The sequence below is a fragment of the Paramisgurnus dabryanus genome, chromosome 16, assembly GCF_030506205.2.
Source record: "Paramisgurnus dabryanus chromosome 16, PD_genome_1.1, whole genome shotgun sequence".
Lineage (NCBI taxonomy): Eukaryota > Metazoa > Chordata > Actinopteri > Cypriniformes > Cobitidae > Paramisgurnus > Paramisgurnus dabryanus.
In genome coordinates this window covers 24,050,367-24,064,430 of record NC_133352.1, presented here as the reverse complement: position 1 = coordinate 24,064,430, position 14,064 = coordinate 24,050,367, and the positions used below count along the sequence as shown (strand labels likewise).

Sequence of the window (14,064 nt, the reverse complement as noted above, 5' to 3'; positions counted from 1 at the left end):
CTGAAATAATTGTACATTTTTGTTAAGGAATTTTGTTAGAGATCAGATTCAGAACGATTATTAAAACATACATGGAGTTTAAAATTAATGAAATCAGTTTTTGCTTCAGTTTTTTTTATAAAACTTTTTTTTATTGGGTAAGATAGTAAAAGCTCGTCAGTAAAGCGTCATTGGCAGGGAAATGATTTCTCTAAATTGACAAGATAAGTTAAAGGTTAGAAAAGTTTAGGTCTGAAGGTTTAAGGATAAACTACTTCTTTGCAAATTGATGCAACCGTGCTTAAAGCACGACTTTTTGCCACATCCGCCAATGTCAAATTAATTAAAGGAAATTGAAAATTTCAATTTGGAATTGAAATTGCAACCAACAGCCCACCCCTGGACAAACATGTCGTCGTCTCAGACAATGTAGGGACAAAACTAGGGGTGTCCTCGACTAAGGATTTACATATTCGAATCAGAATTTTCGAATCTTTCCATAGTCGACCGATAGTCGAATCATCTATGTTTGTATGCATGGGTTGGGAGGGGGCCAGACCAGGTACAAATTGGTAACTTTTATTTTCTTTCACAAACAGCACACATAAACAACTGTCTGATAAAGTGACCAAAACTGTCTTTCAAGTAATAAACGAAGACAAAACTGACAATGCATTTATATATATATTTTTTTAAGGTAAAATGTAAGGCAAAATTTGTTTAATTATTCCTCATAACATTTTAAAGCCACGATCTACAGAACATCACACAAAAATACATTTGATAACTAAACCTAAAAAAATAACAAAGGTAACCCTGCCTTGGAAACTCCGGCTACAATTACGTGTTTTTATTTAATTTGGAGATAGCGCGTCAAAGCAGTCATGACCAAAAAAAACCCGACAAATGAGAAATGACAAATAATTTGTGATTGTGACTGTAAATGATAAAAACTAATCTTTATTTACAATTCATTAAACGTTAATTTATAAAAAGAAAAACACTGAAATTAATGATTATATAGACACTACGCGTTATTATTTAGCACAGAAATACCTGCTTGCTTGCTTTGACTTTGATCATCTCTGTATTCACTTTAGATACAGAAAGACCGGATGATTCTGTATTAACTTTAGATACAGAAAGACCGGATGATATTATTTATTTCAGGAATCTCTTTGCTATAATTTGAAAGTGAACACCGACTGACCATAATATTAAATCACAAGAAAGACATTCGTGTCAGGCAGAAATAGGTTCGGTGCAGATACTAGTTTCCGTTTCATCACCGAAATAAAAAAAACGGCTTACCTGTTTTCTAGTTTAACTTTAAGATAGACAATATATGTTTTAAATACATTTTAAAAACTTATACTCGTCGAAAAACATCCGTTTTTTAATGTTTAGTTTGATGAACTCCTAAATATGAGACGCAGAGCACCTAACCGTTCGGCTAAATTACATGCGCAAGCATGGCCAGCACGCAATAGCGCAACATCGATACAACGAAAAGCTATCCAAAATTTACATACTTAAATTAGATCGGAATTTACGTTTATAATAAATACAATTTTTTTTAAATAAAATAAGGTCAGAAGTAACAAAGTGCAGAACAAATATGCAAAATGCCTCAAGTGCACGGAAACAAAACACAAGCCAAATAGTTAAATCAGATAACCCAAAGTGATTTATAAATAAAATAAAATATAGAAATTATTAAAAGAACGAAAGACATAGTTTAATTTGCCAGCTTTGTCTTTTAAATGTCGAAACAAAGAGGCAAGGCTTTAATAACATAGAGACCTCTTATGGACGTGTAGCCCGGTCACAGGGGTTGTTGGATTTATTAACGCATTTTAAAAATATTTATTGAAAGCTGCTACTTCACATATTATTTGCAGTATTATCATAATATGCAGTATATTAATATATTGTGAGAAAGCTGTTATATGTGAAATCAGATAATGTGTGCACCCATACGGCCAAAATTAAATGATCCTCATTTCATAACACATCTGCGACGATTCGACTATGAGATTGGTAGTCGAATCAGGCTTCTCCTATCGATGCATCGAATCTTCGACTATTCGGGGTCACCCCTAGACAAAACATAACCTGACTTCGATGTAAGGGGACCCAGGGTGTATGTAGATAAAAACAACTTATTCTAATGTAATACAGCCCATTATGAAAGGTCTTTATACACCACTGATAATACAGTAATGCATATTATATTGCATTTCTGTCAAGAGATCCATCTAAAATGTACACAATTTACCTTCGAAAATCAAGATCAGTTTAAAATTGTATGGTTTGAATTATGGCATATATAGTATGAACCATATTTCTATAAAGTTGCAGACCAAGGAAGGAATTGTATTTACTTCCAAAAACAATGTTTAAGTTTTCTGCAATCTCAGAAGAAAAATATCCAAGTACAGCACATTGAAAATTAAGGGCAGAAAAATGCAAATGATCAAACTCTTTGTGTGTGGTGCCTCACATCCCTACAGGCAACCTGTGCAGGCCATGCACTCCTACAGGAAGATAAAGCAATGCATGGGAGATAACAGTAAAACCGATAATGGATTGTGTAAGATAATTAGCTATAAAACACAATGTATCTGGAGACATTAAATGATCTGGGGGAGATAAGAATAGGGAGAGTTAGAAAATAGAGCTACGCAGCATGTGATCGCATTTAGATTATGCCATTAGCATTGCTTGTTCTTAGCACCAGATTGTCAATAAACCCAAATACATGGGGCAATTTGTTGCAATAAACGGCCGTAAGTCAAGGAGTTATTCTTTTCCTTTTGACAACGATACTGCACAATGCAGCATGCATATTAAAGTCATTTGTATAAACCCATATGGTCATACAAGACCCTCTATTAGTGTTGATGCCTGTAGCCCAGGGCAGTGTAAAAGGGCTAAAATGCACATTTTAACAGATCTGCAATGAAATTAGCCCAAAATTACAAACACTCAGAGGCTCACCATGCCATTACTCAAAATTCATTAGAAACCCACAAACTCAATTTGCAACCTATTACCATTTGCTGTACAGTGTATTATAATGGCCTGGTTTGTTAATAAAACATAACAGTGTAATGTTTGAAATTTATAACTGTCTATTTACAGGGGGCTTATCGTTTATTGTTTTCCAATTTTGTCATCTAATTTTTTAGGAGTTTCTAAAAAAAAACAGTTTGAGTTCAATAACAAAATTTTAAGTCTTCGATTGCAACCTTGTCTTGTGCAAAATCCAGCCCCACATTATAAAAGCAATGTGAAATCTGACCAGTGTAAATGAGAGACACAAGAAAAAAACATGGTTCAATATGTTTTCAGTCTGCAGCAGATGAGTGGTAAAAACATGAGGCTTACGTTTTAGATAATGTGGTAAACCCCAATAATACATTAGCCACCAATGGTACTGTGCCTTATTGTTTTGTGTTCGTGTCATTTAACAACAGAGAAAAAAGACATTATCCACAATCACACCACTAGTGCATAAAAATATGAGGAAATGTCGCTTTCTAAAATAATCATGACAGTGAGATGCGGTACAAATTAAGACACCAGCCTGTAAGACTGTCAAAGGCTTTAAACACTTTTAAAGGAGTAGTTAAACTAAAAAAAAATGTATCTCTTCAGTTACTATGCCATCCCAGATGTAAATGACTTCCTTAAAAGACTTTTATAAAACATGTCTTTGTATGGGACTCAACATGACACTCTGAAGTAAAAAGATAGGTGTGACAATAAACAATGAATATTTTTATCTTAGTAAAGTAAAAAACAAACAAACCAAAAAAAACACTAGTGTATCCACAAAATTTTCTGACTATTTCTAGTTGAAAATGTATTATATTTCTCTATTCCTGTTTTAAGACATTTTTCAATCAAGACTTTTTGTGATGTAAAATAAAAATTTGGTGTCCCCAGAGTACATATGTGAAGTGTTGGCTCAAAATACCATTTAGATCATTTATTTTACCATGTTTAAATGCAAAATGAGCTGATGAAATGCAAACACTAATCACCATGATGGTTTGTTGAAAACGAAACTCAATTGTGCTGTCAATTATTTCTCTCTCTCCACTAAATGGCAGTGCCGTGGTTGTATAGTAAGGATTAAGGGGCGTTATTATTATAATAAGATCCTATTTCACATGCTTGCAGAGAATGGTTTACCAAAACTAAGTTACTGGGTTGATCTTTTTCACATTTTCTATGTTGATAGAAGCACTAGGGACTCAATTATAGCACTTAAACATGGAAAAAGTCAAATTTGTATGATTTTCCTTTTTTTCCTTTAAATGGAATAAATAAAATTGCAAAATAATAAACATGATTCATATATCAGTTCTTTATTACACGGCTCTCTGGAATGCTTGATTCTGATTGGTCAGTTGAGACATTTGCAGGTTCGTTCTTTTCAAATAATAACCGCTCCAAAATAATAACGCATAGCCGGACTACTTGCACGAGTAAAATCGCTCCGCGCCAATAAAGATCAATAAAGATTACTGTCTGTTTGGCGCCATCTTGTGACAAACACTCGACAACCACGACAAGACACAGACAGCTTACTGAGACTGAACTTGACAAAATAGAGCATGACAGCTACGAAGCCAACACACAAAAAAATACAGAATGGGCATTAAAACTTCTCAAAGACTGGTTAAAGAGAAAAAAATGGAGACAGACAAGTATGAAGCAGAGGATCTTAATAAGGTAACAGTTATTACGATCATTTTATGCATCTGTGCAAAGTTTCGCGGAAGGATAAAAATGTTAATTTAAAACAAATATGCCAATAAAATGTTTCAAATTCATATTCATGTCCAGTTTTTTTTCTTATGTGGCAAGTAGCCGTGTAATAAGCGGGATAATGTAGAGGCAGCCGGTAGTTATTGGGAAATAAGCCCCTTCAGCGTGATACAAGACCCTCCGCTTCGCGTCGGGTCCTGATCACACTGTCGGGGCTTATTTCCCAATAACTACCGGCTGCCTCTACATTATCCCTTACTTATACCACCCCATGAGTGTGAGTAAATCATGTGAGAGTTTTCTTTTTGGGTTAAAGTCCATATAAAGTCCAATAATAAATGTGTTTTGACTTTATGACACCACAGAAAAATATGTTATTAACCACCCAACCAAATTTGTATAAAATGCAAAGTAAATAAAATAAGTTATCAAAATCTTGGAAAAACAAGCAACATTATTCTGTTCTCAAGAGGTGGGGGCGTGTCCACTGTTGATGCTGAAACCACACCCACTCATGGGAAAGCTCCCTTCTCTCTCAATTTTCCAATAAAGAAATAACCTGAATAGATGCTTGCGATTGTGTTGGGGCGGGGCCATGTGCAGTGGCTCAAGTGCATCATTGAGCCACCGTTTTAACACTGCCCAAATAATCCTGAACTCAGAAATTGTGAAAAACTTTTACAATCTAACTCTAAAATTCAGTGCTATATAGTTTACAATCTTTTTGGCATGTTTCAGCAAAACATTTCTAACACTTATAGGGCCCTATTTTAACGATCTGAATCGCAAGTGCGAAGCGGAAAGCGCAAGTGACTTTGGGGGCGGATCTTGGGCGCTGTTGCTATTTTCCCGGCAGGAGAAATAACTCTTGCGCCAGGCGCAAATCAATAAGGGGTTGGTCTGAAGTAGGTCTATTATTCATAGGTGTGGTTTGGGCGTAACGTCAAATAAACCAATCAGAACGTCATCCACCATTCCCTTTAAATGCAAGGGCACAAGTTCCATGGCGGGTTGCTATTTTATGACGGATTTACCAGGCGCACGCCAGGAGTGGTTCACAGCCGAGGAGATCCACGTTCTTGTAAGAGCAGTCAAAGGCAGAGAAGTTGTTTTGTATGGGGATGGGAGAAACCTGCCCAAATCAGCGTCGGTTAAACAGGCGTGAGAGGAAATAGCCACAATTGTCTCATCAGCTGGCATCCCCATCATTGCGCCAAGGGCTACAATGATGTCAGGAGACGGGGGAATCCCAAGCTTGCCAGCATAAATCGGCCACGCCGTGTAATGGGAGGTGGATCTGCCTCTACACAGGACCTGACGACAGAAGAGGACATCGCTGCGTCCACCCTCACCGCTGAAAGGGTTTGGTGGCTTTGAAATCGGACCCAAGAAACGCAAGCAAGGTCCAACCCCAAAGTACACTTACAAATCAAGTTCATATACATTAAGCTTTCTAATGAAAACATTTTTATTATTATTTACATAAAATAAATGTAATACAGCCACACAACAAACTTATGAAAATATTTGTATCCTTATTTGCATGAGAATTTTTTAATGCAGCCAAACAATAAATAAAAACTATCACCACAATGCTCACCACTATGATTTCCATTATCTCATGTGTTAATATTTTTAAGTGTAACAATTTATGATTTGCAAAAGTAACTGTTGCATCTGTGTAGATTAGATAAGCAAAGTGTGTGCGCGTTGTGCACGCTATACATTATGGTAAAGCATGCGCCCTTAAAATAGCATAATGAACCACCCGCAACGTGCCACTGACTTTAGACTAGTTTTTTTTGGTCAGTGGCGCAATTGTTTTTTGAAACTGCAAAATAGCATCAGGGATGGTTTGCGCCAGAACACGCCTCCTTTTTTGCGCTGAACCGCCCAGGGAGCGCAAGTTCATTCCAGAGTTTGCCGACGTGCGTCTGTGGAGGGAAAAACCCGCTGTGCGCCGGTGCAAAATACGAATGATACATGCGTCACTGACAAAGTCAATTGCGCTGGGTGCAAGATAGGGCCCATAATGTGTTTAAAAACAATTTACAAGATTTACTTTACAGGGACTTTAACTACTGTATATCTTGTACACCCATAATCGTATAACTAAGTCGTCATCAGTCTACAGATAAAAACATCATTAGTTAGTTAAGCCCATCTGTCTGAAGCTGCATCTAAGATCACCTGCCAGCATTTTCTAAAAATCTGTCTTGCTGAGTAAACAACACCTCATTTTCTGTTAAATCAGCTCATTGTTGACCTCCCCATGCTCTGTGGCATGCAACCAATGATTTTATTTGGACTTATTCATGAAATATTGATTGTAATAATCCTGGAGATAAGAGCAAGCTAAGACAAAGCTGCTTTAAAAAAAACACACATTAGAGGTTAGATTAACTATACATGGTCTATCAAAGGATAATCATGTTTACCGTAACCCTATATATTTATAGAGAGAGAGAGAGAGAAAAGAGAGAGAGAGAGAGAGAGAGAGACAGACAGAGACAGATAAATAATCGATAGATCGGCATAGCTTATATCTTCCAGAGTACAACGCATCTAATGAAAGACAGTGTTATTTATCTCTACGATGGAGAAATATCTTTCATCTGTTTACTGCAGCAGTGACAAAATATTATCAAGCCAATCAAATTAAACTGAAAAAAAAAAACAAGCCGCAGTTATGACAATACGAAGCGTACCGCAACTGTAATTAGGTCTGACATTCAATTTGCAATCGCAGAGATATTATATTACTATCATGAACTTCAGATAATAGATTGCAAATTCATGTGAAAAATCATTAAACATCATCAGCATGTTGCATAACACCACTTGACGCTTTGCAAGTCGGTTAACCTGCTAACAATAATGGTGAGTTATTTTCTGACCTCCTGCCTTTATTTTCAAAACTCTTTTAATGGCAAGCGAAAGCCAGGCTGTTGAGTCTGACATTGTTATTGCACTCGAAGAAGCTCTAGACTGTTGTGTCATTGAGAACACTCTATAGCATTGCCTTTCAAATTGTATTAGGGCTAAGCCATGGACTGTTTCATTCGGCTGCCCGTGGCCTATTCAGCCCTGCTCTATTCCACTTGAGGCCCTCTGCTCCTAGCAACAAATTGCTCTCAACATTTCAACCCATCACTGAACACCAGAACAGTTAGTCACTGACTAAATATTGCAGCTGAGACCCTTGTGCTGTTCGTGACAATATCCATGACTCTGAGTGATGCTGCATTCACAGGGAGCTCAATGCAAGCCAGATATTTACTTTTACCTGTTAAGTACAGTAAGACTCATGTTTTTTTTTTTTTTGCGTCAATTTCTTTTAAAAGGAAACACAATTCAATTCAACAATATTACAATACTGTGCAAAAGTCTTAGTCCACCACCACCAGACTTGTTGTTTTAGAAGTTTTAATGTCCATCCATATTTATTTTTCAATCTATTTTATTAAGATACAAACAGAAAATACAGGAAATATGTACAAAATTAAATGTAATTAAATTTATGTTTACAAAATTAAACAATTACATTTTCAGGACTAAATGTCTTCTTTAGACATCGTCGGTGTTTAGTGTGACCTCCCTTTGCACTAAACACATCTTAAAATTAGGATTTAATTTTATTTTAGGTTTAAGAGAAGTTGAAGGGGAGTTTACCCTAAAAACTGGACACATCAGTTTACATTTTTATATAGTTTTTAATACTATATACAAATGTCCTGTATTTTCTGGATGTATTCTATTAAAGAGACTGAGAAATAATTATATATGATCACTATGACATTGCAAAAACAACAAATCTAATTATGATATGGTGACCTACAGTAATGCTCCGTTCAGACCAGACGCGATAGAGGTGTCAAGCGCGAGTGATTTTAATGTAAAATCAATGTAAAGACCCGTTGACGTGCGTTTGGAGGCCTCGCAGCGTGAATGAGGAGTTTAGCGTGGGCCATTTCCACGATTCCACCTCATTCGCGCATCTAGTTCGCGTGAATTGAGCGTTACCGCGGGAAACACGTGAGTTGAACATTTTTAACTTTGGTGAAAAATCGTGATGGAAAGGAGCTTGCTCTAGTAGTGACGTGATTACAGGAAGCGAGCGGAGTCGCAGAAGCCCCCCCCCGACGCAAATTTCCGCGTAAATGTCTCTATGACTAGAATTTCACGCCAGCTTTCACGCGTGAATAAAGCAAGCAAACTCAAAATGTTCAAGCGGCAACCTAGACGCGAATTTGACACCTCAAACGCGGCTGGTGTGAACCCACAGTAAGACTTTTGCACAGCATTGTATTTCTATAGCACCTTTCACAATCTTGCAAAGCACGTTTACAGTAAATACATACTGAATTAGTACAGGAAATAGAGACATAAGAAAAAATAGAAGCTTATGAAATCACCAAATCACTCCGCCAAGGCTGCAGTTTGCAAAATCAGGCTATTCCAAAATGTATTACCGCCCTGCCAGACGGGCTATTTTAAATAGTGAAATAAATCCATTTTGTTCACTGATTTATAAATAAAACAAATATCATGTTTTTGTAAGGATAGACTACATGATATATGTTTTATTGAAATAGCTTATTAACTAAACAAATAATAAAAAAGATTATCATGAGTTTATTTTGTCTTTTGTGACCCGCTCCACAAACAAACTCACAGAAACCAATGCGCCATAATGTTTTGTTCTTAATGTGAATGAATGCAAATAAAGTACACCATTTACAGCTTCGAACTGACTGTCGAATGGGGTTTAACTGTAACAGTATTACAATTTTTCATAAGATGTACATTAGCGGGAGACATGTAATAGTCACTTGGATTATAGCATTAATTCACATTATGAAGGCATGAACCCATTTTTAACCTGCCCTTTATTAACTGTGAAATATAAAATGGAAATGGCACATTATTCTTAAGGCCATATTATACTCGTGAAAACCAGATGAAAGGTCAATATAAGCATGTTAGCACGACGCCTCGACTAAAAAAAGAGCAGGAACAAGCTTACCACATGGTACTGCAGAAGGCAGAATAATAAGTGACTCCAGTAAGTTAGTAACCAAGAGTGTTTTTTGGACAAAATCCAATCTTTCCTCCAGTCTGCTCTAATGAAGCCATTAATTTCTGCTTTGTAGTCTATCCAACGGATGCTATTTTGATGATGAGGCAAAAGTTTGTTTATGATGCCCCTCCCTCCTCAACGTTCTCTCTTCTTAAGGTGAATATGTATGGCAGATAAGTGGTAATTATAATGGTTGGGCAGACGGGAATGGGAATAAAAAATGCCTGGTCGATTTCATACAAATTGTGAAGCGGACACACACGGGGGCGGAGTGTCTTCTGACAGATGCATGACAGCTACGGGGTTTTGAAGCGTTAAACAGGGACTGAACCCGGTGGCATGCTCGGAGAACAATATCCCTGGTGTCAGCGTTCTGTGATGAGATTGCTGCACACTTTAGAAAGGGGGTACTGGAGCAAGAGCCTGCTCCGTTTTAAAAGAGCCGCTGTTCCCTCTAATGGCATTTGGATCCCAGCAGGAGTCTCAATACAGCTACAATGACTGCACATCAAACCACATCAATGCCGGTCTCGCTTCTCTCTGGAATTGTAGGTTGTGAATATGGGGTCATGATGACAAAGAAATAGCTGAAAGTAGCAAACGCGCAGGTGTGTGCGCGAGTGAGCGGGGAGAGAGAGGCAACAGGAGTAAACCAACAAAGGTTAGAGTACAGTACGGCTCCCCACATTGTGCCTCAAATGACTCCCCACAGAGCGCAAAGCAACATCCCGACATGTTTCATTATCTCCAAATCACCGCTAGTCCGACTGACGACTGGCATTTTTCAGATTAAATGAAAGTTGTGGGGGAAATAGTGGAGATGTTGCCAGAATGATGACTGATGGTCTGCATTAACCAGATGGAGGTTTTTAGAAAGGCTTGGTTGATGGTATGTTCAGAAATAGAATGTGTTTATAGTCATTATAGCTGTCTTAAAACTTCCTTATGTTGATGTGACATCATTTTAGTCATCAATTTAATAATTCTTGCCTCATTGCGACCATCAGACTATCCTTTACTGGGTGCTAAAACGTCTGCTTGAGCTATGAGATAACTGACCCGATCTAAGAAGCATGGGACAGTTTAACGTAATACACCAGAGGCCATAAATATTTTAGACTTAAGTTCAAACATCTGGTATTATTGATCTGGTGGTGAAGTATGTCAGAGAGCGAGCAGACAGGGACAGGGGAATCAGTGGTGACAGCCACCTCGCATGCTAATGGATCAGCGGTTTGCCGTTCAGAAGTCAATGGCGTACGTGCGCTCGCTGTGGTTTTTCACGCTGCCAGAGAATTGATACAAGCTGTCACTCAGAAACATGTAGGTCACCTGCTCCTCAATCTCCTGACCTAAATAACTCAAACCAGTCAAAAGCATCAGATACACACGGTGTGCTCGGAGACAAAAAAACAAAAAAATACCCTAATACGGCGCACTGACATATAATCTATCTATATCACGCTTGCTGGTGATGATTGTCATAGCATTACTGAATTGTAATTCTTATACCAAAAAAAGACCACAAAAATCCATATTAGTCAGACCGCCCTATCAAGATACCATTTCCCCCACCAACCAACCCCCCATAAATGGGGAGAAAGCTTGACAAAACAATTAGTAATAAAAGAGGATGCTGTGAAAATCACAGACAGCCCAGAGATATTGAATTTAGTGCAGCAGAATACTAATTTTCCCTATGTACCTGCGCAATACCATTTCTCACTAAATCAATATGGAATTCAAATCAGATTTCTGAATTATGTATGCCTTGCTGCAGGGCTCCACAGATACGGGTAGCTTTGAGGTTAACAGATGGTGGCATAAAATGAAATGGGCATCCCGCTTAAAATATACCTAGTCACGGAGGACATCGGGATCGGTGGGTTCCTTTACTACCTTGGAAAAAGCTCTTCCGTAGTGGCAGATGTGGCCACCGGTTCTATTAGGCCCTCTATAACAAAGACTCTGGAACACAGACTCAAATATAAAAGGCTTGACTTTATACAGACTATATTACCCACAGTAGCAAAGGAACAAATAAGAGTACCCGAGACTTATGGTTTCCAATGCTTCTATACCATTGCTACTGTATTTTTTGTAAATAATAACAGTATTTTCAAAATGTATTAACATAATGATTATTGTGCTTTTCTACAATTAAAAGAGAAAATTATTAACTTGTGATTAGGGAGTTACCTGTGTAAAAAACCTAACGTATATCCTTAATTCGGCTGAATGATTTGAATCAGTAAAAGTTCACTGTGGTTGTGCAGATGTGAATTGATCATTTTTAACCAGCTCGAGACCTTCATTTCTCCTTGACGCCAGTTGTTTCAGGGGAGCTGACCCAGAGCCTGCGGGCCAGAGCGAGGTTTCTAATAACATTTGGAGTCTGGAGAGAGAATAGAAACCAGCCTCAGAGCACACAAAAACTGACCTGGGTACAGCTTCTCAAAGCAAATACAAACCATTTCGGTCATGGACCAAAAGGTCACGTTTTGATCACTTTTTACCTGAGCCTGATTTGCACATATATATATTGTTTTTTTAAAGAAAGGCTGGACCCGAGAAAAACCTGACAAAATTAGACACGAGCCCGACCCAACACAGTGGCATTTTTTTCTAACCCGACTGGATCCGAATGGAAACGGCACCAACGTGTGTGCAGTGCACAAACCAGAAAGAACCGCTATAAAATAATTGATTGACAGGACAGAACTTGATGCAGCCACGCAAGAATAGTGTCTTTTCGGTTCCGTTTGGCCAAAAACTACTTCATTTTAAATTACAGGAGCCTGCTAATATTATATTATATCTCAGGTCAGCCCTCTGGTTTTCTGATCTAAGTAGGCCCCGTGAAGACATCATCCAAAACTCAAACTCAAGTTATTTACCCACACCATACACTATTAATCAAAGCAAATTAAACACAAATAACTTCCGAATATACTTTTTCTAAATAATAAACGCTGTCTCAGTGAAATGAGATAACATTATGCATGTGCATTTTCTTTCCTTCAAACCTGTCAACAGCATTTGGCTAGAGGAAAAAATACACAGAATGACAAACCACGTTTAGAAAATCAATTATGCATGATGGACAAGGGTGTCTAGCCAGGTGCGCGAAGGAAATAAAGTTTAAACGCAGACGCACATTATAAACATCTCTGACAACCTATATCACCATCTCTTGTCTCCTGCTATTATCCATCACAGCAAGTTTTTGACTGGCCGTGATATTAATACACTCCTTTAAGCAGCATCAGTAAGATATACGAGATGCACCAAATACACAGACAAACACATACTGTATACATGCAGACAACTCAATACAGATCAGTTTTTTTTTATTTTGGCCTGTCTTCAAGTACCTTGACTCAGACATTTATTAAATTTGTAGATTCCCATCAGACAAGATGTCAATAACGGTGGATATCTGCTTCTAGTAGTACGTGTTAAAAATAACAAACTCTGATCGTCTCACTGTCCACCAGTTGGTACTCCTTCAGTGGCACAAGTAAGTTTATAGTGGTGAGAATCTGAGCCTGTAAGGATTTCTGTAGAGGAGTATCAAATCTTCAAAGGCACTAATAAGCCCATTACCTCCTGCACAAGTCCACAGGCGTCCAAGAACGACGTCCACATAGGTACAATGATGGATTCACAGGCTCGTAGGGTGGCCATGTAGCATCAGCACAACTCTACACCAATACACATCCCCACATCCTCAGACCCCTGTCTGACACAGATAACTACAACACACGGCTGGCTCACGTTAAAGCCCTCCGCTGCAAAATACTACTACTACAAAAACCCTCTGGGAAAAATGCAGGAGCTCTACCATGAAGATTTGAACATAATGAAAAGTTGGAGCAAAGTTCAGTTTTGACTGATTTTCCTTGCTGCGTATCTTTAAGCCTGCAGATTCAATGTGGAAGTCACAGCTTGGATTTAAAGTAGAGTTGTTACAGTAGTGTGTAATACCGAGAGCTTAGCACAAAAAAAGTGAAAAGCCAAGCCCCACAGACATTCAGAAGGACGCAATGGTGGCGTGTCACAGATGAAACACGAATTGATGAAGAATAAGTGCATCCTGCACGCCACTGAGATTTTGCACTACTTGTCTACGTGGAAACGACCGAGAGAGCAAAAGTGATCAGAGCTTTTGGAATAGATGACAAGGCTGCAGGGTTTTATGCATGAGTGGGTGTTAAGAAAGTTGT

At 38.0% G+C, this 14,064-nt stretch overlaps 1 protein-coding gene across 8 annotated transcripts in view; it reads right to left on the bottom strand.

Annotated features, from left to right (window-relative positions):
- diaph2 (diaphanous-related formin 2) overlaps positions 1–14,064 on the bottom strand; it is a 505,065-nt gene that overhangs the window by 354,225 nt on the left and 136,776 nt on the right. The window lies entirely within an intron of this gene.